Source organism: Triticum aestivum, chromosome 5A, assembly GCF_018294505.1.
Source record: "Triticum aestivum cultivar Chinese Spring chromosome 5A, IWGSC CS RefSeq v2.1, whole genome shotgun sequence".
In the NCBI taxonomy this organism is placed as follows: domain Eukaryota; kingdom Viridiplantae; phylum Streptophyta; class Magnoliopsida; order Poales; family Poaceae; genus Triticum; species Triticum aestivum.
Window position 1 is genome coordinate 24,491,864 of NC_057806.1, and position 26,103 is coordinate 24,517,966.

The 26,103-nt window shown below is 44.3% G+C and overlaps 1 pseudogene; it reads left to right on the top strand.

Moving 5' to 3' along the window:
• The window catches only part of LOC123101158 (disease resistance protein PIK6-NP-like), a 27,354-nt pseudogene extending 5,012 nt beyond the window's left edge, over positions 1-22,342 (top strand).
• The last annotated feature ends 3,761 nt before the right edge of the window (positions 22,343-26,103 follow it).

Sequence of the window (26,103 nt, forward strand, 5' to 3'; positions counted from 1 at the left end):
GCCGCGTCGGATCACGCAGGCGAGGATGGGCGTGACGCGCCGGGATCCGCGCCAGGGCCCGCGCCCGTACCTGGTCCGTTGTGACCCGCCCGGTCGGCTTGGCATGACGTGCCTGGGCCTGCGCCAGGACCCGCGTGGCCCACCTGGTCGGCTTGGCGTGGCGCGCCCTGGCCCGCGTCTGGACCCGTGTCTGGGCTGCTGTCGCTGTCGACCGCCAGGGGCGAATCTGCACGGGATCGCGTGTTGGCCTGGGCTGCATGCTGCCACGGATCTGTCTGGGATCACGCGCTGACAGCCGGATCATCCTTAGATTCCGCGCCTGGTTTGTCCTATGTACACATAAAATGACAAGTAGAATCTGTACAAGGGCCATTAGAGATGCGGTTTTCTGTGGATTTTTGCACATGATCATGATCATTTAGTTCACCCCCGTGATCAGGATGTACAGAATAGTCTGGTAGGAGTGCAATTTCTGCATGAAGCAAGGCGCCGGCATTGGGATGCAGTAGTGAAAAGGGGAATAAAGTTTCATCAAGGATAACATCACGGGAGATATATATGCGTCCAGTAGATGGTTCAAGACATTTATATCCTTTATGAAGGTTATTGTACCCAATAAACACATATTGTGTGGAGCGAAATTCTAGTTTATGACGATTGTATGGACGTAAGTTGGGGTAACAAGCACACCCAAAATTTTTGAGAGAGGTGTAGTCTGGCTTTTGATTATACAAGCGTTTTAAAGGAGTGGAATTGCCAATAACCTTATTGGGAAGACGGTTGATAAGATATGTAGGCCATGATAAAGGCCTCATCCCAATACTTGAGAGGCATAGATGCATGAGCTAGAAGGGATAGACCAACTTCAACGATATGACGGTGTTTCCATTCAGCAGAACCGTTTTGCTGATGAGCATGAGGGCAGGACACATAATGAGTAATCCCAATGCTACGGAAGAAGGAGTTAGGTTTTTCATACTCCCCTCCCCAGTCACTTTGGACTGAAATAATTTTCCGATCAATGTGGTGCTCAACTAGCTTCTGAAACTCTTGGAAGATGGAAAAGACTTCAGATTTATATTTAAGCAAATAAGTCCATGTATACTTGTTGTAATCATCAATGAAGCTAACATAGTATTTTTTTCGACCAAAAGAATCTCGAGCATGACCCCATACATCAGTGAAGATCAATTGTAATGGGGCATGAGACACACTAGTAGACTTAGGATAGGGAAGCTGATGGCTCTTGGCACATTGACATGCTTCACAAACAGATTCATTATTTGAACTACGTGACAAAGGAAGTTTGTCTTTATTGACTACTTGCCTAACTATGACGGATGAGGGATGTCCTTGCTGGAATTTAGTCTATTTTGGGCAGTCCAATAACTATTTCAGAAATTCCTAATAAATCCTAGAGGCCCACTTAGCCCATTTGTGCAAGGCAAGGGATACTACTAAAGTTTAGTCCCACATTGCTAGTTTAGTGGGAGTTGGACCTCCTTATAAGGGAGGTTCTTTCCCCACTTGTACGAGCATGAGAACAAGAGGGATATCCACGCGCGCTCCTCCTCCGCCGCCTGCCTCGCCACGCCTCGTCACGACGCGCCGCGCCGCGCCGCGGGTTGCGGGAATGAGCCGAGCCGATATCTAAATTTTTGCCACGCACGACGGGTATACGGAAGGTCACGTGGGAGTTGAAACGTTCTCTGTAGTGGACACTGAATTCGAACGGCGCGCCTCTTCGGCCGCTGCCTGTTTCCTTCGTGGCTTCACCTCCTGTCGCGGCCTCTTTGCGTCCTTCTCATGTGCCTATATAGACACAACAGAAGCTCCTCTTCCTCTCGCCACAAAGTTCAAACCACTGCGCTGCTGCTACGTTCTTCCCCATCCCGTCTTGCGGCGTGCACCGCAGGTCGGGACAGTAGGCCTTTGAAACCGCACCTTTTGAGTCCTGTATGGGAGAAGGGTGATAAGGTTTTTGGGGAGCGCTCAGCGCGACTACTGGCTGCTTCATCATGGACGATCCGGTCGCCGACGACTACTTCCCCGACGACGACTTCTTCCCCGACGTCCACGACCTCCTCGACGACATGGCAGGTGAGGACACCGACCCCAAGTCCAGCGCTTCTGCTGCTGCTGTCCCGTACATGTTCTTATCTTTCCTGTTAAAGGTTCTGCCGCAGTTCCTTGTTCTAGTCCTTGTCCTACACATGATAGGTTCTACTTCATATTGTTGGGGAACGTAATAATTTCAAAAAAATTCCTACGCACACGCAAGATCATGATGATGCATAGCAACGAGAGGGGAGAGTGTTGTCTACGTACCCTCGTAGACCGTTCGCGGAAGCGTTATATCAACGCGGTTGATGTAGTCGTACGTCTTCACGTCCGACCGATCCAAGTACCGAAAGCACGGCACCTCCGAGTTCTACACACGTTCGGCTCGGTGACGTCCTCGCCTTCTCGATCCAGCAAGAGGGGCGAAGTAGTAGATTAGTTCCGGCAGCACGACGGCGTGATGACGGTGTTGGTGAAGAACAATCTCCGCAGGGCTTCGCCTAAGCACTACGAAAATTATGACGGAGGATCAACTAGAGGGGACGGGGTTACCGGCACACGGCTTGGTGTTTCTTGATGTGTCTTTGGTGATAGCCCTGCCCCTCTATTTATATGTTGAGCCCTGGGGTCGAAACTTGGAGTAAAAGCCTCCACAAAGTCTGTTTCACCCGAAAAGCAAGAGTCCTTCTTGGACTCCAGGGCCAGACGCCAGGGTTCCCGGCGTCTGGACCCAAACGCCAGGGACCCTGGCGTCTGGCCCCTGGACTCCGCAAAACTTCCTTTTGCGCTTTCCAAAAACCTTGTGGGCTTTCCCCTTTGGCCCAAATAAAGTGTTCTCGTACCCAAACATTTCGGGAAACATCCGGAACCCCTTCCGGTGATTTCCGGAACCCTTCCGGTGACCAAACACTATTATCCCATATATCAAACTTTGTCTCCGGACCATTCCAGAGTTCCTCGTCATGTCCGTGATCTCATCCCGGACTCCGAACAACATTCGGTCATCAACATACATAACTCACATAGTACTATATCGTCAACGAACGTTAAGCGTGCGGATCCTACGGGTTCGAGAACTATGTAGACATGACCGAGACACCTCTCTGGTCAATAACCAATAGCGGGACCTGGATGCCCATATTGGCTCCTACATATTCTACGAAGATCTTTATCGGTCAGACCGCATAACAACATACGTTGTTCCCTTTGTCATCGGTATGTTACTTGCCCGAGATTCGATCGTCGGTATCTCAATACCTAGTTCAATCTCGTTACTGGCAAGTCTCTTTACTCGTTCTGTAATACATCATCTCGCAACTAACTCATTAGTTGCAATGCTTGCAAGGCTTATGTGATGTGCATTACCGAGAGGGCCCAGAGATACCTCTCCGACAATCGGAGTGACATATCCTAATATCAAAATATGCCAACCCAACATTCACCTTTGGAGACACCTGTAGAGATCCTTTATAATCACCCAGTTACGTTGTGACGTTTGGTAGCACACAAAGTGTTCCTCCGGTAAACGGGAGTTGCATAATCTCATAGTCATAGGAACATGTATAAGTCATGAAGAAAGCAATGGCAACATACTAAACGATCGAGTGCTAAGCTAACGGAATGGGTCAAGTCAATCACATCATTCTTCTTATGATGTGATCCCGTTAATAAAATAACAACTCTTTTGTTCATGGTTAGGAAACATAACCATCTTCGATTAACGAGCTAGTTAAGTAGAGGCATACTAGTGACACTCTGTTTGTTTATGTATTCACACATGTATTATGTTTCCGGTTAATACAATTCTAGCATGAATAATAAACATTTATCATGATATAAGGAAATAAATAATAACTTTATTATTGCCTCTAGGGCATATTTCCTTTAGTCTCCCACTTGCACTAGAGTCAATAATCTAGTTCACATCGCCATGTGATTCAACACTAATAGTTCACATCACCATGTGATTAACACCCATAGTTCACATCGTCATGTGACCTATACCCAAAGGGTTTACTAGAGTCAATAATCTAGTTCACATCGTTTATGTGATTAACACCCAAAGAGTACTAAGGTGTGATCATGTTTTGCTTGTGAGATAATATTAGTCAACGGGTCTGTCACATACAGATCCGTAAGTATTTTGCGAATTCTATGTCTACAATGCTCTGCACGGAGCTACTCTAGCTAATTGCTCCCACTTTCAATATGTATCTAGATCGAGACTTAGAGTCATCCAGATCTGTGTCAAAACTTGCATCGGCGTAACTTTTTACGATGAACCTTTTGTCACCTCCATAATTGAGAAATATTTCCTTATTCCACTCAGGATAATTTTGACCGCTGTCCAGTAATCTACTCTTAGATCACTATTGTACTCCCTTGCTTAACACAGTGTAGGGTATACAATAGATCTGGTACACAGCATGGCATACTTTATAGAACCTATGGCTGGGGCATAGGGAATGACTTTCATTCTCTTTCTATCTTCTGCCGTGGTCGGGCTTTGAGTCTTACTCAATTTCACACCTTGTAACACAGCCAAGAACTCTTTCTTTGACTGTTCCATTTTTGAACTACTTCAAAATATTGTCAAGGTATGTACTCATTGAAAAAACTTATCAAGTGTCTTGATCTATCTCTATAGATCTTGATGCTTAATATGTAAGTAGCTTCACCGAGGTCTTTCTTTGAAAAACTTCTTTCAAAAACACTCCTTTATGCTTTGCAGAATAATTCTACATTATTTCCGATCAACAATATGTCATTCAAATATACTTATCAGAAATGTTGTAGTGCTCCCACTCACTTTCTTGTAAATACAGGCTTCACCGCAAGTCTGTATAAAACTATATGCTTTGATCATACTATCAAAACGTTTATTCCAACTCCGAGAGGCTTGCACCAGTCCATAAATGGATCGCTGGAGCTTGCACACTTTGTTAGCTCCTTTTGGATCGACAAAACCTTTCGGCTGCATCATATACAACTCTTCTTGCAGAAATCTATTTAGGAATGCAGTTTTGACATCCATTTGCCAAATTTCATAATCATAAAATGCGGCGATTGCTAACATGATTCGGACAGACTTAAGCATCGCTACAGGTGAGAAGGTCTCATCGTAGTCAATCCCTTGAACTTGCCGAAAACCTTTTGCGACAAGTCGAGCTTTGTAGACAGTAACATTACCGTCAGCGTAAGTCTTCTTCTTGAAGATCCATTTATTTTCAATTGCTTGCCGATCATTGGGCAAGTCAACCAAAGTCCATACTTTGTTCTCATACATGGATCCCATCTCAGATTTCATGGCTTCAAGCCATTTTGCGGAATCTGGGCTCACCGTCGCTTCTTCATAGTTCGTAGGTTCATCATGATCTAGTAGCATGACTTCTAGAACAGGATCACCGTACCACTCTGGCGCGGATCTTACTCTGCTTGATCTACGAGGTTCGGTAGTATCTTGTTCTGAAGATTCATGATCTTTATCATTAGCTTCCTCACTAATTGGTGTAGGTGTCACAGAAACAGGTTTCTGTGATGTACTACCTTCCAATAAAGGAGCAGGTACAGTTACCTCGTCAAGTTCTACTTTCCTCCCACTCACTTCTTTCGAGAGAAACTCCTTCTCCAGAAAGTTTCCGAATTTAGCAACAAAAGTCTTGCCTTCGGATCTGTGATAGAAGGTGTATCCAATAGTTTCCTTTTGATATCCTATGAAGACACATTTCTCCGATTTGGGTTCGAGCTTATCAGGTTGAAGCTTTTTCACATAAGCATCGCAGCCCCAAACTTTCAGAAATGACAACTTTGGTTTCTTGCCAAACCACAGTTCATAAGGCGTCGTCTCAACGGATTTTGATGGTGCCCTATTTAACGTGAATGCGGCCGTCTCTAGAGCATATCCCCAAAACGATAGCGGTAAATCAGTAAGAGACATCATAGATCGCACCATATCTAGTAAAGTACGATTACGACGTTCGGACATACCATTACGCTGTGGTGTTCCGGGTGGCGTGAGTTGCGAAACTATTCCACATTGTTTCAAATGTACACCAAACTCGTAACTCAAATATTCTCCTCCACGATCAGATCGTAGGAATTTTATTTTCTTGTTACGATGATTTTCAACTTCACTCTGAAATTCTTTGAATTTTTTAAATGTTTCAGACTTATGTGTCATTAAGTAGATATACTCATATCTGCTTAAGTCATCTGTGAAGGTAAGAAAATAACGATATCCGCCACGAGCCTCAACATTCATCGGACCACATACATCTATACGTATGATTTCCAACAAATCTGTTGCTCTCTCCATAGTACTGGAGAACGGTGTTTTTGTCATCTTACCCATAAGGCACGGTTCGCAAGTACCAAGTGATTCATAATCAAGTGGTTCCAAAAGCCCATCGGTATGGAGTTTCTTCATGCGCTTTACACCGATATGACCCAAACGGCAATGCCACAAATAAGTTGCACTATCATTATCAACTCTGCATCTTTTGGCTTCAACATTATGAATATGTGTGTCACTACTATCGATATTTAATAAGAATAGACCACTCTTTAAGGGTGCATGACCATAATAGATATTACTCATATAAATAGAACAACCATTATTCTCTGATTTAAATGAATAACCGTCTCGCATCAAACAAGATCCAGATATAATGTTCATGCTTAACGCTGGCACCAAATAACAATTATTTAGGTCTAATACTAATCCCGAAGGTTGATGTAGAGGTAGCGTGCCGACTGCGATCACATCGACTTTGGAACCATTTCCCACGCGCATCGTCACCTCATCCTTAGCCAATCTTCGCTTAATCCGTAGTCCCTGTTTCAAGTTGCAAATATTAGCAACAGAACCAGTATCAAATACCCAGGTGCTACTACGAGAATTAGTAAGGTACACATCAATAACATGTATATCACATATACCTTTGTTCACCTTGCCATCCTTCTTATCCGCCAAATACTTGGGGCAGTTCCGCTTCTAGTGACCAGTCTGCTTGCAGTAGAAGCACTCAGTTTCAGGCTTAGGTCCAGGTTTGGGTTTCTTCTCTTGAGTAGCAACTTGCTTGTTGTTCTTTTTGAAGTTCCCCTTCTTCTTCCCTTTGCCCTTTTTCTTGAAACTAGTGGTCTTGTTGACCATCAACACTTGATGCTCCTTCTTGATTTCTACCTCCGCAGCTTTGAGCATTGCGAAGAGCTCGGGAATAGTTTTATTCATCCCTTGCATATTATAGTTCATCACGAAGCTCTTGTAGCTTGATGGTAGTGATTGGAGAATTCTGTCAATGATGCAATCATCTAAAAGATTAACTCCCAATTGAATCAAGTGATTATTATACCCAGACATTTTGAGTATATGCTCACTAACAGAACTGTTCTCCTCCATCTTGCAGCTATAGAACTTATTGGAGACTTCATATCTCTCAATCCGGGCATTTGCTTGAAATATTAACTTCAACTCCTGGAACATCTCATATGCTCCATGACGTTCAAAACATCGTTGAAGTCTCGATTCTAAGCCGTAAAGCATGGCACACTGAACTATCGAGTAGTCATCAGCTTTGCTCTGCCAGACGTTCATAACATCTGGTGTTGCTCCAGCAGCAGGCCTGGCACCCAGCAGTGCTTCCAGGACGTAATTCTTCTGTGCAGCAATGAGGATAATCCTCAAGTTATGGACCCAGTGCGTGTAATTGCTACCATCATCTTTCAACTTTGCTTTCTCAAGGAACGCATTAAAATTCAATGGAACAACAGCACGGGCCATCTATCTACAATCAAACATAAACAAGCAAGATACTATCAAGTACTAAGTTCATGATAAATTTAGGTTCAATTAATCATATTACTAAAGAACTCCCACTTAGATAGACATCCATCTAATCCTCTAAGTGATTACGTGATCCAAATCAACTAAACCATGTCCGATCATCACATGAGATGGAGTAGTTTCATTGGTGAACATCGTTATGTTGATCATATCTACTATATGATTCACGCTCGACCTTTCGGTCTCTGTGTTCCGAGGCCATATCTGTATATGCTTGGCTCGTCAAGTATAACCTGAGTATTCTGCGTGTGCAACTATTTTGCACCCATTGTATTTGAACGTAGAGCCTATCACACCCGATCATCACGTGGTGTCTCAGCACGAAGAACTTTCACAATGGTGCATACTCAGGGAGAACACTTCTTGATAATTAGTGAGAGATCATCTTAAAATGCTACCGTCAATCAAAGCAAGATAAGATGCATAAAAGATAAACATCACATGCAATCAATATAAGTGATATGATATGGCCATCATCATCTTGTGCTTGTGATCTCCATCTTTGAAGCACCGTCGTGATCACCATCGTCACCGGTGCGACACCTTGATCACCATCGTAGCATCGTTGTCGTCTCGCCAATCTTATGCTTCCACGACTATCGCTACCTCTTAGTGATAAAGTAAAGCATTACAGCGCAATTGCATTGCATACAATAAAGCGACAACCATATGGCTCCTGCCAGTTGCCGATAACTTGGTTACAAAACATGATCATCTCATATAATAAAATTTAGCATCATGTCTTGACCATATCACATCACAACATGCCCTGCAAAAACAAGTTAGACGTCCTCTACTTTGTTGTTGCAAGTTTTACGTGGCTGCTACGGGCTTAGCAAGAACCGTTCTTATCTACGCATCAAAACCACAACAATAGTTTGTCCAGTTGGTATTGTTTTAACCTTCGCAAGGACCGGGCGTAGCCACACTTGGTTCAACTAAAGTTGGAGAAACTGACACCCACCAGCCACCTGTGTGCAAAGCACGCCGGTAGAACCAGTCTCGCGTAAGCGTACGCGTAATGTCGGTCCGGGCCGCTTCATCCAATAATACCGCCGAACCAAAGTATGACATGCTGGTAAGCAGTATGACTTATATCGCCCACAACTCACTTGTGTTCTACTCGTGCACAACATCAACGCATAAAAACCTGGCTCTAATACCACTGTTGGGGAACGTAGTAATTTCAAAAAAATTCCTACGCACACGCAAGATCATGATGACGCATAGCAACAAGAGGGGAGAGTGTTGTCTACGTACCCTCGTAGACCGTTCGCGGAAGCGTTATATCAACGCGGTTGATGTAGTCGTACGTCTTCACGTCCGACCGATCCAAGTACCGAAAGCACGGCACCTCCGAGTTCTACACACGTTCGGCTCGGTGACGTCCTCGCCTTCTCGATCCAGCAAGAGGGGCGAAGTAGTAGATTAGTTCCGGCAGCACGACGGCGTGATGACGGTGTTGGTGAAGAACAATCTCCGCAGGGCTTCGCCTAAGCACTACGAAAACTATGACGGAGGATCAACTAGAGGGGACGGGGTTACCGGCACACGGCTTGGTGTTTCTTGATGTGTCTTTGGTGATAGCCCTGCCCCTCTATTTATATGTTGAGCCCTGGGGTCGAAACTTGGAGTAAAAGCCTCCACAAAGTCTGTTTCACCCGAAAAGCAAGAGTCCTTCTTGGACTCCAGGGCCAGACGCCAGGGTTCCCGGCGTCTGGACCCAAACGCCAGGGACCCTGGCGTCTGGCCCCTGGACTCCGCAAAACTTCCTTTTGCGCTTTCCAAAAACCTTGTGGGCTTTCCCCTTTGGCCCAAATAAAGTGTTCTCGTACCCAAACATTTCGGGAAACATCCGGAACCCCTTCCGGTGATTTCTGGAACCCTTCCGGTGACCAAACACTATTATCCCATATATCAAACTTTGTCTCCGGACCATTCCGGAGTTCCTTGTCATGTCCGTGATCTCATCCCGGACTCCAAACAACATTCGGTCATCAACATACATAACTCACATAGTACTATATCGTCAACGAACGTTAAGCGTGCGGATCCTACGGGTTCGAGAACTATGTAGACATGACCGAGACACCTCTCTGGTCAATAACCAATAGCAGGACCTGGATGCCCATATTGGCTCCTACATATTCTACAAAGATCTTTATCGGTCAGACCGCATAACAACATACGTTGTTCCCTTTGTCATCGGTATGTTACTTGCCCGAGATTCGATCGTCGGTATCTCAATACCTAGTTCAATCTCGTTACCGACAAGTCTCTTTACTCGTTCTGTAATACATCATCTCGCAACTAACTCATTAGTTGCAATGCTTGCAAGGCTTATGTGATGTGCATTACCGAGAGGGCCCAGAGATACCTCTCCGACAATCGGAGTGACAAATCCTAATCTCGAAATACGCCAACCCAACATTCACCTTTGGAGACACCTGTAGAGCTCCTTTATAATCACCCAGTTACGTTGTGACGTTTGGTAGCACACAAAGTGTTCCTCCGGTAAACGGGAGTTGCATAATCTCATAGTCATAGGAACATGTATAAGTCATGAAGAAAGCAATAGCAACATACTAAATGATCGAGTGCTAAGCTAACGGAATGGGTCAAGTCAATCACATCATTCTTCTAATGATGTGATCCCGTTAATCAAATAACAACTCTTTTGTTCATGGTTAGGAAACATAACCATCTTCGATTAACGAGCTAGTTAAGTAGAGGCATACTAGTGACACTCTGTTTGTCTATGTATTCACACATGTATTATGTTTCCGGTTAATACAATTCTAGCATGAATAATAAACATTTATCATGATATAAGGAAATAAATAATAACTTTATTATTGCCTCTAGGGCATATTTCCTTCACATATATGCTACTTGCTATACTGTCTGCTTTAGATATAATAGGCTACGGTTCATATATGCAGAAGTTATTTACCTTCTCTCTGTCAGAACGCATGACTTGTTTTATCTCTACTATATTAGTCATGCTTTATCTAGTATTTCTGTTAATAAAATCATTTGGTAAATTGCTCATATTTCCAACAATCCAAAAACCTTATTATAGGCAATTTACCCCAAGTGGTGTTGATGCTTCCATGAGACCTCCTATGTTTGAGGGTATCCATTATAAGAGGTGGCGCGTGAGAGCAGTCTTATGGTTTCAAACCATGAGTTGCTATGACGCCACTCTCGGCAAACCTGAAGGAGAGCTTGATGCTCAACAGGCACAAGCTTTTCAGAAAATGGATACTCTGTTTAAGGCTGCTCTCTTGAGTGTTCTTGGTGAGAACATAGCTGATGCTTATGCATCAATTGATAATGGAAAAGATATCTGGGATGCACTCGAGGCCAAGTTTGGGGTCTCGGATGCTGGCACTGAGTTGTACATCATGGAGAAATTCTATAATTACAGGATGACTGAAGAGCGCTCCGTGGTTGAGCAAGCTCATGAGATACAGTCATTTGCTAGAGAACTTGAGCACTTCAGTTGTATGCTACCGGACAAGTTTGTTGCCGGAGGTATCATCACTAAGCTTCCCCTTCATGGAGGAACTTTGCTACCTTGCTGAAGCATAAGAGGCAGGAGTTTTCCGTCCCGGATCTCATTGGCACTCTTGATGTGGAAGAAAAGGCGAGAGCAAAGGACACACGTGCTCGAGGTATTGAGGGAGGATCTAGTGCCAATGTGGTACAGAAACAGAACTTCCAGCCCCACAAGTTCAAGAACAAGGGCAAGTTTGATGGAAAAGCAAAGTTTGATGGGAAGAACAAGGCTGTGCAACACACGAACTTCAAGAAGAAGAATGGCAAGAAGAAAGGTGCTTGTCATGTGTGTAGGGATCCTGATCATTGGGCTCCTAGTTGCCCTAATCGCTATGACAAGCGTCATCCTGGGAAAGGCGGCAAGACCGCTAATGTTGTCATTGGAGACACTGACATGAAGGATGCTGGCTATGGTATATTTCCCACTATTCTTTCAGTATGTCATTCTCTTGACTGGTTGATTGACACGGGTGCTAATGTGCATGTATGCGGTGATATTTCCATGTTTTCGTCTTATCAGACCGCAGGGACTTCAACCGTGCTGATGGGCAACGGTTCAAGTGCTTCTGTTCATGGTGTTGGCACGGTCGATCTGAAGTTTACTTCGGGGAAGATCGTGCGGCTGAAGAACGTGCATTATGTCCCCCTCCGTCAATAAAAATCTTGTTAGCGGATCTCTTCTGCGTAGAGATGGCTACAAGCTTGTCTTTGAGTCGAATAAATTTGTAATATCCAAGTATGAAACCTTTGTTGGTAAAGGCTATGAGTCAGGAGGCTTGTTTCGTTTATCCTTATCAGACGTTTGCAATAAAGTTGTTAATCATATTTGCAACAATAGTGAATCCAATGTGTGGCATTCACGTCTTTGTCATGTTAACTTTGATTGCATGTCGCGACTAGCGAAGTTGAACTTAATCCCTAGTTTCACCACCGTCAAGGGATCTAAGTGTCAAGTGTGTGTGCAAGCTAAGCAACCTCGTAAGTCTCACACGACTGCGGAAATAAGAAATCTTGCACCACTAGAGCTCATACATTCAGATCTATGTGAAATGAATGGTGTGTTGACAAAAGGTGGAAAGAAATATTTCATGACGTTAATTGATGACTCCACTAGATACTGCCGTGTGTATCTTCTGAAATCTAAGGATGAGGCTTTGAACTTTTTCGAAATCTATAAAGCTGAAGTGGAAAACCAACTTGATCGGAAAATCAAGAGGCTTAGGTCCGACCATGGTGGAGAGTATTTTTCCAATGAGTTTGACGCTTTTTGTGCGGAACATGGTATAATCCATGAGAGGACGCCTCCCTACTCACCTCAGTCAAATGGGGTGGCCGAAAGAAAGAACCGTACTCTAACTGATTTGGTTAACGCCATGTTAGACACATCGGGTCTCTCCAAGGCATGGTGGGGGGAGGCGATATTGACAGCATGTCATGTCCTGAACCGAGTCCCCACAAAGAACAAAGAGATAACTCCATTCGAGGAATGGGAGAAGAAAAGGTTAAAACTCTCTTATCTGTGAACATGGGGTTGTTTGGCGAAAGTCAATGCTCCAATTTCAAAGAAGCGGAAGCTTGGACCAAAGACTGTGGATTGTGTTTTCCTGGGATATGCTTTTCATAGCATTGGCTATACATTCTTGGTTGTAAAATCTGAGGTACCTGACATGCATGTCGGTATGATCATGGAGTCGAATGATGCGACTTTCTTTGAAGATATCTTTCCCATGAAGGATATGGCTACCTCATCTAATCAGGAGATGCCTAGTTCATCGAATCAGGAACCAGTTACAATTACCGAACCTACAATTTCGATGGAACACTTTGAAAGTCCTGTGGAGGAGAACAATGAAGTTCCTATTAGGAGCAAGAGACAGAGGACTGCAAAGTCCTTTGGTGATGATTTTCTTGTGTACCTCATAGATGACACTCCCAGTTCTATTTCAGAGGCCTGTGCATCTGAAGATGCTGACTACTGGAAGGAAGCGGTTCGTAGCGAGATGGATTACATCTTGGCGAATGAAACTTGGGAGATAACTGGTCGTCCTTATGGGTGCAAACCTATAGGATGCAAATGGGTATTCAAGAAGAAGCTTAGGCCTGATGGTACTATTGAAAAGTACAAGGCTCGGCTCGTGGCTAAGGGTTATACCCAAAAGGAAGGTGAAGACTTCTTTGATACTTACTCACCTGTGGCTCGACTGACCACTATTCGAGTTCTACTTCCACTAGCTGCCTCGCATGGTCTTCTCGTTCATCAAATGGATGTTAAGACTGCTTTCCTAAATGGAGAGTTGGACGAGGAAATTTATATGGAACAACCAGATGGGTTTGTACTAGATGGTCAGGAAGGGAAAGTGTGCAAGTTGTTGAAGTCTTTGTGCGGACTTAAGCAAGCACCCAAACAGTGGCATGAGAAGTTTGAAAGAACTTTAACAACTGCAGGCTTTGTTGTGAATGAAGCTGACAAATATGTGTACTATCGCCATGGTGGGGGCGAGGGAGTTATCCTGTGCTTGTATGTTGATGACATACTGATTTTCGGAACCAATCTGAATGTTATTAAGGAGGTCAAGGATTTCCTATCTCGTTGTTTTGAGATGAAGGATTTAGGAGTGGCTGATGTCATTCTGAACATCAAGTTGTTGAGAGACGATGATGGTGGGATTACTTGCTTCAATCTCACTATGTGGAAAAGATCTTGAGTCACTTTGGCTATAGTGACTGCAAGCCCTCTCCAACACCATATGATGCTAGTGTGTTGCTTCGAAAGAATCAAAAAATTGCTAGAGACCAATTGAAGTATTCTCGATGTGCATTGGAAAGCTCTAGAAAGAGTTTTGCGTTATTTGAAAGGCACTGCAAATTATGGAATTCACTACACCGGGATCCAAAGGTGCTTGAAGGGTATAGTGACTCAAACTGGATTCAATGCTGATGAGATAAAGGCCACGAGGGTTATGTATTCACTCATGGAGGTGGCGCTGTTTCTTGGAAGTCTTGCAAGCAGACCATCTTTACGAGGTCAATGGAAGCAGAACTCACAGCACTAGATACAGCTACGGTTGAAGTAGATTGGCTTCGCCGGCTCTTGAATGACTTGCCGGTTGTTGAGAAACCTGTACCGGGTGTCCTTATGAACTGCGACAATCAAATTGTGATCACAAAAGTGAGCAGTCAAAGGATAACATGAAGTCATCAAGACACATTCAGAGAAGGTTAAAGTCTGTCAGAAAATGAAAAACTCCGGAGTTATTGCGTTGGATTATATCCAAACATCTAAAAATCTGGCAGTCTTTTACCAGGGTCTATCACGTAATGTGATAGATAATGCATCGAGGGAGATGGGTATGAGACCCAAATATGAGTTGTTCACAGTGGTAACCTATTCTTTGTGATCGAGATCCCGTGAATTAGATGTGAAAGACAAGTTGTTGGTCAACTGAGAGGAGAGTATCCTTTACTATTCACAATACCACTCCATGAAGATGCAATACTCTCCTAATCTGCATGGAAGGTTGATGTATATCTTAATGTATTTTAAGTGCTTATTTAAGCAGAATGTTATCCTGCAGAACATCTTTTTGAAGAACACACCTATATGAGTCTGATTGTCAAACGTCGCAAATCTATGAGAGTAGGGTTTCTCTAGTAAACTCATGAAAGGTCACGGAGTATGACGCATAAGCTCCACCCGCGGGAAGATCCCGGTAGCCACGTATCGGTCAAGGCTTTATGTGAAGCTAGATTCGCAGAAAACTTGCAGTTCAAGGCCAGTCCACTGTTCAAGTTGCTTACTAGTGTAGCATAGAGTTAGGTGGAAGTTCATTAGCAGTCTCCACTGCAGTATCGGTATATAAAACAGTGTTTTGGAACCAAAGGCAAATTTCTGTGTGCCTCTGGGATCTGGTGGGGGATTGCTGGAATTTAGTCTATTTTGAGCAGCCCAATAACTATTTCAGAAATTCCTAATAAATCCTAGAGGCCCACTTAGCCCATTTGTGCAAGGCAAGGGATATTACTAAAGTTTAGTCCCATTGCTAGTTTTAGGAGTTGGACCTCCTTATAAGGGAGGTTTTTCCCCACTTGTACGAGCATGAGAACAAGAGGGATATCCACGCGCGCTCCTCCTCCGCCGTCCGCCTAGCCACGCCGCGCCGCGCCGCACCGCACCGCGGGTTGCGGGAATGAGCCGAGCCGATATCTAAATTTTTGCCACGCACGACGGGTATACGGAAGGTCACGTGGGAGTTGAAACGTTCTCTGTAGTGGACACTGAATTCGAACGGCGCGCCTCTTCGGCAGCTGCCTGTTCCCTTCGTGGCTTCACCTCCTGCCGCGGCCTCTTTGCGTCCTTCTCCTGTGCCTATATAAGAGAGGTCGCTCCTCTCCAAAGAGACACAACAGAAGCTCCTCTTCCTCTCGCCACAAAGTTCCAACCACTACGCTGCTGCTATGTTCTTCCCCATCCCGTCTTGCGGCGTGCACCGCAGGTCGGGACAGTAGGCCTCCGAAACCGCACCTTTTGAGTCTTGTACGGGAGAAGGGTGATAAGGTTTTTGGGGAGCGCTCAGCGCGACTACTGGCTGCTTCATCACGGACGATCCGGTCGCCGACGACTACTTCCCCGACGACGACTTCTTCCCCAACGTCCACGACCTCCTCGACGACATGGCAGGCGAGGACACCGACCCCAAGTCCAGCGCTTCTGCTGCTGCTGTCCCATACGTGTTCTTGTCTTTCCTGTTAAAGGTTTTGCCGCAGTTCCTTGTTCCAGTCCTTGTCCTACACATGATAGGTTCTACTTCATATATGCTACTTGCTATACTGTCTGCTTTAGATATGATAGGCTACGGTTCATATATGCAGAAGTTATTTACCTTCTCTCTGTCAGAACACATGACTTGTTTTATCTCTACTATATTAGTCATGCTTTATCTAGTATTTCTGGTAATAAAATCATTTGGTAAATTGCTCATATTTCCAACAGTCCTAATCTTTGATGCCACCGTTCGAAAGAGGGCTTGATGACGGAGTAGACTCGACGATGCTTGTTGCTAAGAGCTCCGGAGGAGATGGGGTAGAGGCCGCCAACGCATCTACCGTGATAGAGAGGTGCCCTCGTTGCCTGATCCTTGATGAAAAAATAGCGAGGATGAGTTTCAAAGAAATCATCATTATCGATGGCTAAATGAGAGATAGAGGCAAGGTTTTTGTCAGCTTGAGGAACATGGAGAACATCCTTAAGAACAAGATCACGTTGAAGAGTAGGGGAACTAAGCGAAACTTGACCAATGTGACAAATATCCATACCTTTACCGCTGGCTGTGTGGATCTGGCCGTTGCCGTGATACGTCTCGCGCAGAGCAAGTTGCTCTAGCTCATTGGTGACATGATCAGTAGCACCGGAATCAACGTACCAGACGTCGTCCCCGCCTTGCTCGCGCATAGAAGCTGCAACCAGTTTGGAATCAGGGACAAAGTTTTCATCGTACCGATGCCAGCAGTCGATGACCTCATGACCGGCTTTCTTGCATAGTTGACACCGGGGGCGAGGACGCGAAGAGGAGGTGCGGCGGCCAGTGTTGGAGTTGAAGCCGCCACCCCCCTGGTTGTTGCCATAGCCGCCGTCGTAGTTGTGGTCGTAGCCGCCACCAGAGCATGCACCGTCGCCCGACGAGGTGCCACGGCCGCATCCGCCACCGCGGTTGGTGCCCTGAAGACCACGGCCACGATCGCGACCCCGAGAAGCGGAGTATGCAGAAGATTGCCGAAGATCGCCGTCGTGGAGGAGGGTGAGGCGGGCGTCGAAGCTGAGCAGCTGGCTGTGTAGCTCCGGGACCGTGATCGGTTCCACTCGTGCCGCCAAAGTAGAGACAACGGGATTATATTCCATGTCGACGCCGGCAAGAATTTTGGAGATGATCTCCGAATCGGAGAGCGCCGAGGCGGTGCAAGCAACTTCATCGGTGAGGGTTTTGATCTTGCCGAGGTACTCTACCATGGACATATTACCTTTTTTTAAGGTTGGTGAGCTCAATGCGGGTGTTGATCGCCTGCGCCTGGCTCTGGGCAACGAACATAGCGTTGATGGCGCGCCACACCTCGGCCGGCGTCTGGAGCATGGCCACCTGGGACAGAATCTCGCGGGAAAAGGAACCCATCAAGAACCCTTGAAGTTGTTGTTGTTGAGCATACCAGAGGGTGCGGGCGACGTTGACGACTTGCTCTTCTTTGCCATCTTTGGTGATGGTGAGGGTGGCCGGCGGCGGCGGGCTCGTGGCTTCAAGGTGGTGCTCCATCTGGGCACCCTTGATCTGAGGAAGCACGATGGCTTTCCAGAGGAGGAAGTTCCCTCTCGTCAGCTTCTCCTGTGGTGGCGATCCGAGAAAGGTGGTGGTGGTTGTGGATGAGGAGGCAAAGGTGGAGGCGGAGGAGGTGGTGGTGATCGCGCCCATGGTGTTGGGTGACATGGAGGCGGAGGTGGTGGACATGGCTCGGTCGCGAAGGTAGCTAGATGCGATTTTCTCTTGATCTGATGAGGAAAAGGCTCTGTTACCATGTAAAGTAGTTTGGGAAGCGTAGAACCCTTTGTCTCGGGCCACGTGTATATATTGAGGCAAAGCCTTGGTTGACAAGTTACAGATCGAGAGAGGAGGAGGAGATCGACCAGGAGAGGTCGTTACATGAGATATACGAGATAGAGAGAAGAAGAGATAGATACAAGTTTAAACACCTTTCCTATCCATATACAATAATTCTAACAGATCATAGTGGGCGGAAAAGGTGCTGATCTTGGGCAGACATCGATCATCTGGGAAGCTTACGAGAATCCAGAGACCAAAAACAGTTTTCCGTGCCGAGCATGGGTGAGGTTCATGCATCCTTTCAGTCCAGAAGACTTCATTCAAAGTTTAGTGGAGCAGTTTCACACATCTGTAGGGGTTGACCTTCTGCTGGAAGCGAAAAAGATGGGGCAAGAGTTAGCTGAGGAATTCAATGGATATGTCAATGACAAGAAGTTCCTGATTGTGCCTAATGACTTATCAACCATTGAAGAGTGGAATCGGGTTAAGAGGTGCTTCCCGAACAATAAGAAAGGGAGCCTGATAATAGTGTCCACAAGGCAAGTTGAAGTTGCAAGCTTATGTGCAGGACAAGAAAGCATAGTATCTGAGCTCAAGCAATCGTCTATTGATCAGAACATTTATGCTTTCTATGAGAAGGTAACTTCAAAGTTCTACCGCTTGTGCTCTTCTAGTTCAGCCTTTTGATTTAATTAACTGCATTTGCAGTTAAGTCATATTACTTATTAGTTAGAGGTTGGAAACCGATGTACTCTCTATTTGGAGATATATACATTAACTGTATCTTCATTGTCCAAGTTCAAAACTCAGACCACCAATAAATCCAATTATACATACATTATATGACACAAAATTGATTCCACTGGATTCGTATTCAAAGCATTTTCTTGTGATGATGTTTTTACTTATAATTATTAACAAAAAAATTACAGTCAAAGATTGAATGTAGACAGTCAATGACCACATGTGCGAGCAATTAGTTAGGGTTTGCCTTATCTGGCTGTTGATGATCTGTTTTCGTTATCAATAGCTAGCTATATACACATTGCCCCCCAGCAATATGCTGGTTAATAAAGGACAAGGGTACTAAGCATGTCGATTAGTTCCTGGCAATATGCTAAGGAATGGAGGCAAGGGAACTAAACATGTTGGTTATTGTAGCACACTAGCAAAACTATCCTAATTGGGGTGGCGAATGCGGCAAACTACCAAAGTGCAGTAGTTAAAATTTTGAGACTGCTTAACGTATCTTGCTTGTGCCCAGGGTTCTCAAGATGGAACAGATTTAATGATTGTTGCCGGGCCTAGCTCAAAAAGTGCAGTCACCAATGGTACAGACCAATCTCAGGGTGCTGATTGGAATCATGCGATGAGAAAGAGCTTCAGTTGCGCCATGTCCATGACAACTGCTCTAGAGGAATCACATCTTGTTGGTCGAGACAAAGAAATGAAAAAGATCAGTCCATAAGGACTGGAACAGAGTGGGGACGGCACGAACGCGATGTACCGGCGACTAACAACGGGAACGAGGCAGGAGATACAGTAGTTTAAGAGCATCTTCAACAGCCGCGCTAAACTAGTGTCGCGTCGTAAAATTGTCCGTTTTAACACGTGCGCAATCGGTATAGTGGCTTCAGCGGGCGCGCAAAAACAGCGCGCGCGGCATATCTAGTTCAGCGCGCGGGCCAAAACAGGATCACGCGCCGCTTATTTGCTGCGCCCGCTCCCACCCCCCCCCCCCCCCCCTCCATCCAGCCGTGCCACCGCCACCCACGTCATCCGGCGACCGTTCCGGCGCTTCCCCGGCCTATCCCCGCGCCGCGGCGGCTTCTCTCCCCCCCTCCCCCTCTAGTCCCGCCGCCCCTCGCGCGTGTCCGTCGTCCGACGAACAGCGCCCGAGCGCTCGGCGCCACTCGGTGCCCGCAAGGTGTTCGACAAAACGACTGCAAGGTATGTATTGCTCAAACGTCATGAATTTGGTGCATGTTGATTCTAGTTTTTATAACATAGTATTGAACATTGTAGATGAGTTCGTCGTATGATTCTTCCGAAGAAGAATTTGATATGGAAGAGGAGGAGGATCTTGCAATGATCCTAGCTATGCATATCAATAAAAAACCGAAGCACGGTGGTTCGGTTATGGGTCGGCAAAAAATTTGGAGGGATAGGATCGATGCCCATAACAGATTGATGAGGCACTATTTCATGGAGAATCTCACATACCCGAAGTCGTACTTTCGTCGCCGGTTTAGGATGAGCACCGAGTTGTTCAGGCACATTGCAGAGAAACTAGCGAGCCATGGCCGGTTTTTTCAGCAAAAGAGATCATAGTGAAGTATTATATTATATATAATATAAATTCTAGAGTACTGAATAAATTACACTCCACCAATTTTAGGTATTTAAGGAGACTGTATATCTGGATGAAGAGCATCCTGAACTGATTGAACAAGCAGAACTGATCCTTAAGAAGTGCAGTGGACTTCCTCTTGCAATAGTCACTATGGGTGGGTTCTTGGCAAACCAACCAAAAACAGAGGTGGAGTGGAGGAGATTGAATGAGCATATTAGTGCTGAGTTGGAGATAAACCCAAAGCTTGGGACCATATTAGCTGTGCTTACTAAAAGTTATGATGGTTTACCTTATCACCTGAAATCTTGTTTCTTGTATCTCCCCATCTTTCCCGAAGACTACAAGGTTAGTTGGCGGCGTTTGGTGCGGAGGTGGACGGCAGAGGGTTACTCATGGGAGGTGCGTGGTAAGTCCGCAGAGGGAATAGCGGATAATTATTTCATGGAACTTATAAGTCGGAGCATGATCTTGCCATACCAACAATCAATTCGCAGTAGAAAAGGAATTGACGCTTGCCATGTCTATGATCTCATCCGTGAAATTGGCATCTCCAAGTCAATGGAAGAAAATCTAGTGTTTAGGCTGGAAGAAGGTTGTAGCCTAAACACCCAGCACGTTGTGCGTCACCTTGCAATAAGTAGCAATTGGGAGGGAAATCAGAGTGATCTGGATAGCATAATAGATATGTCTCGTGTACAATCAATAACAGTTTTTGGAAAGTGGAAGTCATTTTACATTTCTGATAAGATAAGGCTGCTCCGAGTGCTGGACTTGGAAGGCACCTCAGGTGTATTTGATCATCACCTTGAGGATATTGTCAAGCTTATTCACCTAAAATACCTTTCTTTAAGAGGATGTACTCCTATTTGTCACCTGCCAGATTCTCTAGGCAACCTAAAACAACTTGAGACACTAGACTTGAGAGGTACACAGATAGTCAAGCTGCCACATAGCATCAGAAAACTTCGGAAGCTAAACTATCTCCGTGCTGGTAAGGAACCCATGGACGAGGACATCTCGTATGAACAAGTTGTAGAAGACTTGCCAACGGTGATGAGGAACGGTGCATGCCTTTTGACTGTCTCGTCGATGGTACTTTGTGCACGTTGTTTTTCAGGTTCAGATTTTAATGGTTATAACCACCGTGACTTGTGCAGTGCCTTCTGTTGTGTGGCACTCCCTGTTGTTGCGATGAAGCTGGACGCACATGGTGTGGTAGTGCCAAGAGGGGTGAGAAAACTGAAAGCCCTACACACACTAAGTGTTGTGAACATCTCACGGGGGAGGATCATTCTTCAGAACATAAGAAGACTCAGTGGGCTGCGGAAGCTAGGAGTGACTGGCATCAACAAGAGAAACAGTCTGGAGTTACAATCAACGGTTTCTTAACTCAGTCGCCTGGAATCCTTGTCGATGCGCTCAGAAGGGATGCCTGGATTATCTGGCTGCTTGGATGACATGCCCACTCCTCCAGAAAACCTGCAGAGCCTTAAACTGTATGGCAATCTGGTCATATTGCCTGCATGGATCCAGACACTCAGAAAACTTGTGAAGCTGAAGCTACGCAACTCTAGGATATCGGACCACGGTGTTGCCATACAAGTCCTCGGGGAGCTGCCGATGCTAGCCATCCTGTGTCTATGGACGAAGTCGTTCGTAGGAGAGGTCCATTTCAGTTTCGGCCAACGGGCATTTCCGAGCCTGGTGGTGCTGCACCTGGATCACCTAGATGACCTCAAATCGCTGGATTTTTCACTGGGAGGGACACCTAAGCTTGAGGTACTGCAGCTTTCCGAGACCTACATCCAGGGTTCTAACGGGCTTGAACACCTCCCAAGGCTCAAGGAAGTTGTGCTCAAGGGGGACTACCCGTCCGTCGAGAAACTGCGTGCCGACCTTGCCAAGTTCCCAAATGGACCCGTTGTCAAGTTGAACTGAGCTGGGCTCCAGAATTGATCATCTAGTGAAACCAGTGTTGCTGTCTTATCATGTGATATGTACGTGGTGTATAATATTGCTTTCTCTTGTGGAACATCAATCTGAATTGTTTTTTCCTCTTTTATTTGCTGGGGAATCTTATTTGTTTCATGTGTTTAACTATGTGTTTGAATGTAAGATGCATACAACTGTTGTGGATGTGTGGTATCTGGATTAACGGCAAAGTACTTCTCTGTGAGCTCGTCTTTGCGCTTCTTGGTACCATGGTGCTATTTTTCCCCCTCTTCTTTTTCCAGTCCAAATTATGGTTAATACTCGTAATTTATAGTGTATGTTTAGTTCAGGTTAGGCACCCTTTTTGTGGGCTCAGGTGGGGGATCACTGAGCATGGATGGATACCGCAACTTCGACATTCATTAAATGACCCATTGCGCCACTTGCGCAAGTTTTTTTGGCTATTCTTAAATTTCTTGTTTCATGCAGTGTTTATATTATAATTGTGGACTAACCTATTAATTTAGTGTCAACCGTCCATTGTTGTTTTTTGACTGTTTTTGAAATTTACAGAAATTTAAAAAATCAGAGCCCAAAAAATCAAATAAAATATGGCGCTTTTCAAGCCAAAAGAGCCACTAGGCCAAAAGCCTACCTGGAGGGGCCAATCAGGAGCCCACGCAGTCAAGGGCTGAGGTGCATGGTGGGGTCCTTGGACCTCATCTCCCGCCTCTTGGCACCCCTATCTTTGTATGCTCAAAAACACTCGACATGTTTTTACCTTAATTTTTCCGCCTTCGCCGTTTTCTGATCCAAGACGATTTTCGTTTTAGCCCTTCTCCAACACCCTGTCAGAGGGGGAGATTGATCCGCATCAACCTCCATCATCCTGTGCTCCTCCTATGATGATACGGAAGTAGTCCATCCTCGTGACTAAGGGTTTGCACCAGCAGTTTTGTGGTTTGCACCAGTAGTTTTGTGTTCTATCATTGTGATCATGGGCTTTGTTAATATATTCGAAATATGTAATTTAACTCTTCAGTATGTTTGTGGTGAATTTAATCTTGCTCACGCTATGAGTTTCTTCATTCTAGATTGAATCTTTTGGGAATCAATGAGATCATGATGTATAGTATAATTTCTCGAGATGCCCGTACTGACAATGGGGTGATTGTTATGTATAATCTGAAATTATCTGTGGTGACGTATGGCCTGCCCTATGGATCAAGATTAGAAAGACAAACTTAGAGGTGTGCCCTATACATATCCCTAATATTTGACTCCATTGCGGCAAGCAAAAACTTCAGCAACCAGTGCATTTGGGCGAGCTCCATATGTTCTTCTTAGCCCTTGCTGCAATAAAACTGCCCTTAATATCGCTAGTTACCATTCCTGTGGCTCCGCAAAAAGTGTTTTGACTGAAGGTGTCATCCAAGATCACTTTTAGAACACCAACAGGAGGAGGGCATAAGTTACACACGTCAAATGCATATTTGTGAATCACAACCTTTGCCTCTATAAAAAGGTCATTGGTTGTATCCTGAGCCCATTTACAATCGGAACAAACTTTTTTCTTGAACATAATAAACTTTATTCCTCAAATGACATCCATATCGTTTACAATATGGAGAGGAATAAAATCAGGGATATTGTAATCCGAAAATTCAGACGAGCGCGTTTTAAAAAAATGTTTAGCTAGACTATCAGCTACCTGATTGGCTTCTCGGCAGCAGTAAACATAGCTGACACTTGCAATATCGGTAGTCAATTGAGTGCACTCCGCTAGGACCGGCACGTCAGGACCCATATCTGCATCTGATCAAGTAATGGCCTGAAAAGCAACCATGCTATCAGACTAAATAACCACCAATAGGAACAAACTTTCCAGAGTCATCGGAACAAGCTTTCCAGGAAACAATTGATATATCAGGTATCAACATTCAAAAAATATATCAGGTACCGGTCTATAAAGCAACCTACTTGCCGGGAACATCCCTGAGGAGCTAACATACCTTTAAGGTCTCCGATTATTGAACTTTGTCTAGAAATGATCTGTCAGGCAGCATTCCAGAAAGCATTGGCAGTTTGGAGCTCTTGGAATCCCTTGACCTCTCATGGAATGAACTTTCAGGCGCTATCCCTCCCACCATTTCAAAATTGAAGTCACTCGGCATGTTAAATCTCTCCAACAATCTAACGTCATACCCACTGGAAGTCAGATGCAGACATTTGTAGACGAATCAATTTATGGCAACAATCCGGGGCTTTGTGGCTTCCCGTTGAGCATAGCTTGTTCGGATGAAGTTACTGAAGACCACCAAGAACTTGGAGATCCTTGGCTCTCTGTTTTTTCCTCAGACCATGGAGGTTTTCCTTCCTCCGATTTCTTGATAAGTAAGGCAGTAAGTGAGGTTCTCATATCCTCAGGTGGAATGTTTACTTTTCTCTGCAATTGTAAACTAAATAATTTCAAACTTTTCACTATCTGTAGCGGCTTCAGAATTTCTGGAATTACTTCCTTCCTTTGATGAGGGAACCTGTACAGCATCAGTTTCTAAAAAGAAACACACTTCTGCTTCGGTACACCCTTCTAAACACATCAACGTTTGAGATTAGTCCATACCCCTTCATAATAAGTCCTATAAGAATTGCACCTCGCGACTGGGCCGACACATTAAGCCATGTCCCTCCTACCACGTTCAATATAAGTGATGTAAAAATACTGATAAAAAGATGACATCATGAGGACTTGAACTCAAACCTCCCACCTAAAGGCAAGCGCCGCTAACCAATTCATCCCACCAGTATTTGTGGTAATTTCAAACACCAAATATATAATAAAGCGTTAATATATAAGAAATATTTTCTGAAAAAATTGAAACTTTTCCGAACATCTTCAGAAACATGTTGTGGTTTTCTTTTTCGGTTTTTGTTTGTCCCGTTTTTCCTTCTATTTTTTATTTTTATCTTTTTTCATTTTCTTTTCTTTATTAAAATTTGTAAAATATTTTTAAATCATCAACCTTTTTCTTAAAACCGTGAACTTTTCAAATTCATGAATATTTTCTTAAATTCACGAACTTTGTTTTCAAATAAGTGAACTTTTTTTCAATCCATGAACCCTTTTTAAATTTTACGAACATTTGTCAAAGCCTGCAATTTCTTTCTCAAATTCATGAAAATGTGTTTTAAAAATCGATGAACGTTTTTTAAATCCACTAACGATTGTGTTGGCCCAACAGGAACCGGACGAGAGCGATGTTGTCACCTAGTTGAACCAAGGCTGAGAATATTTTATTATTTTTTATTTTTTCGTTTTCTTTTATTTTTTCATTAATTCATTTTTATCATTTTTGAAATTTACTATGCTGTTTGAAACCTGTTAAAAAATTTAAATATTTTTGGAATGCCATAAAATATTGTTGTTTTCAAATATTTTTTACAGTTTTGAAAATTATTTGGGAATTTGAAAAAATTGTTCCTCTTTTCGAAATTTTTTGTTCACAAATTTAACAAATGTTTGTGTTTCAAAATTTTGATATTTTTTTAAAAAACCATGTGATTTGCAATTTGTGTACAACATCAATTGTTGGGAATTTGCTCACAATTTTGGAGAAAGTGTTCAAGTTTATAAAAATTTTGTATACAATTTAAATTTCTAAAATTGTTGACTAATTTCAAGAAATTGTTTGGATATAAGAAAAGGTTCATGTTGATTGATAATGATGGAAATTGCAAATAATATAGGCATTCAAATTAGAGAAAAC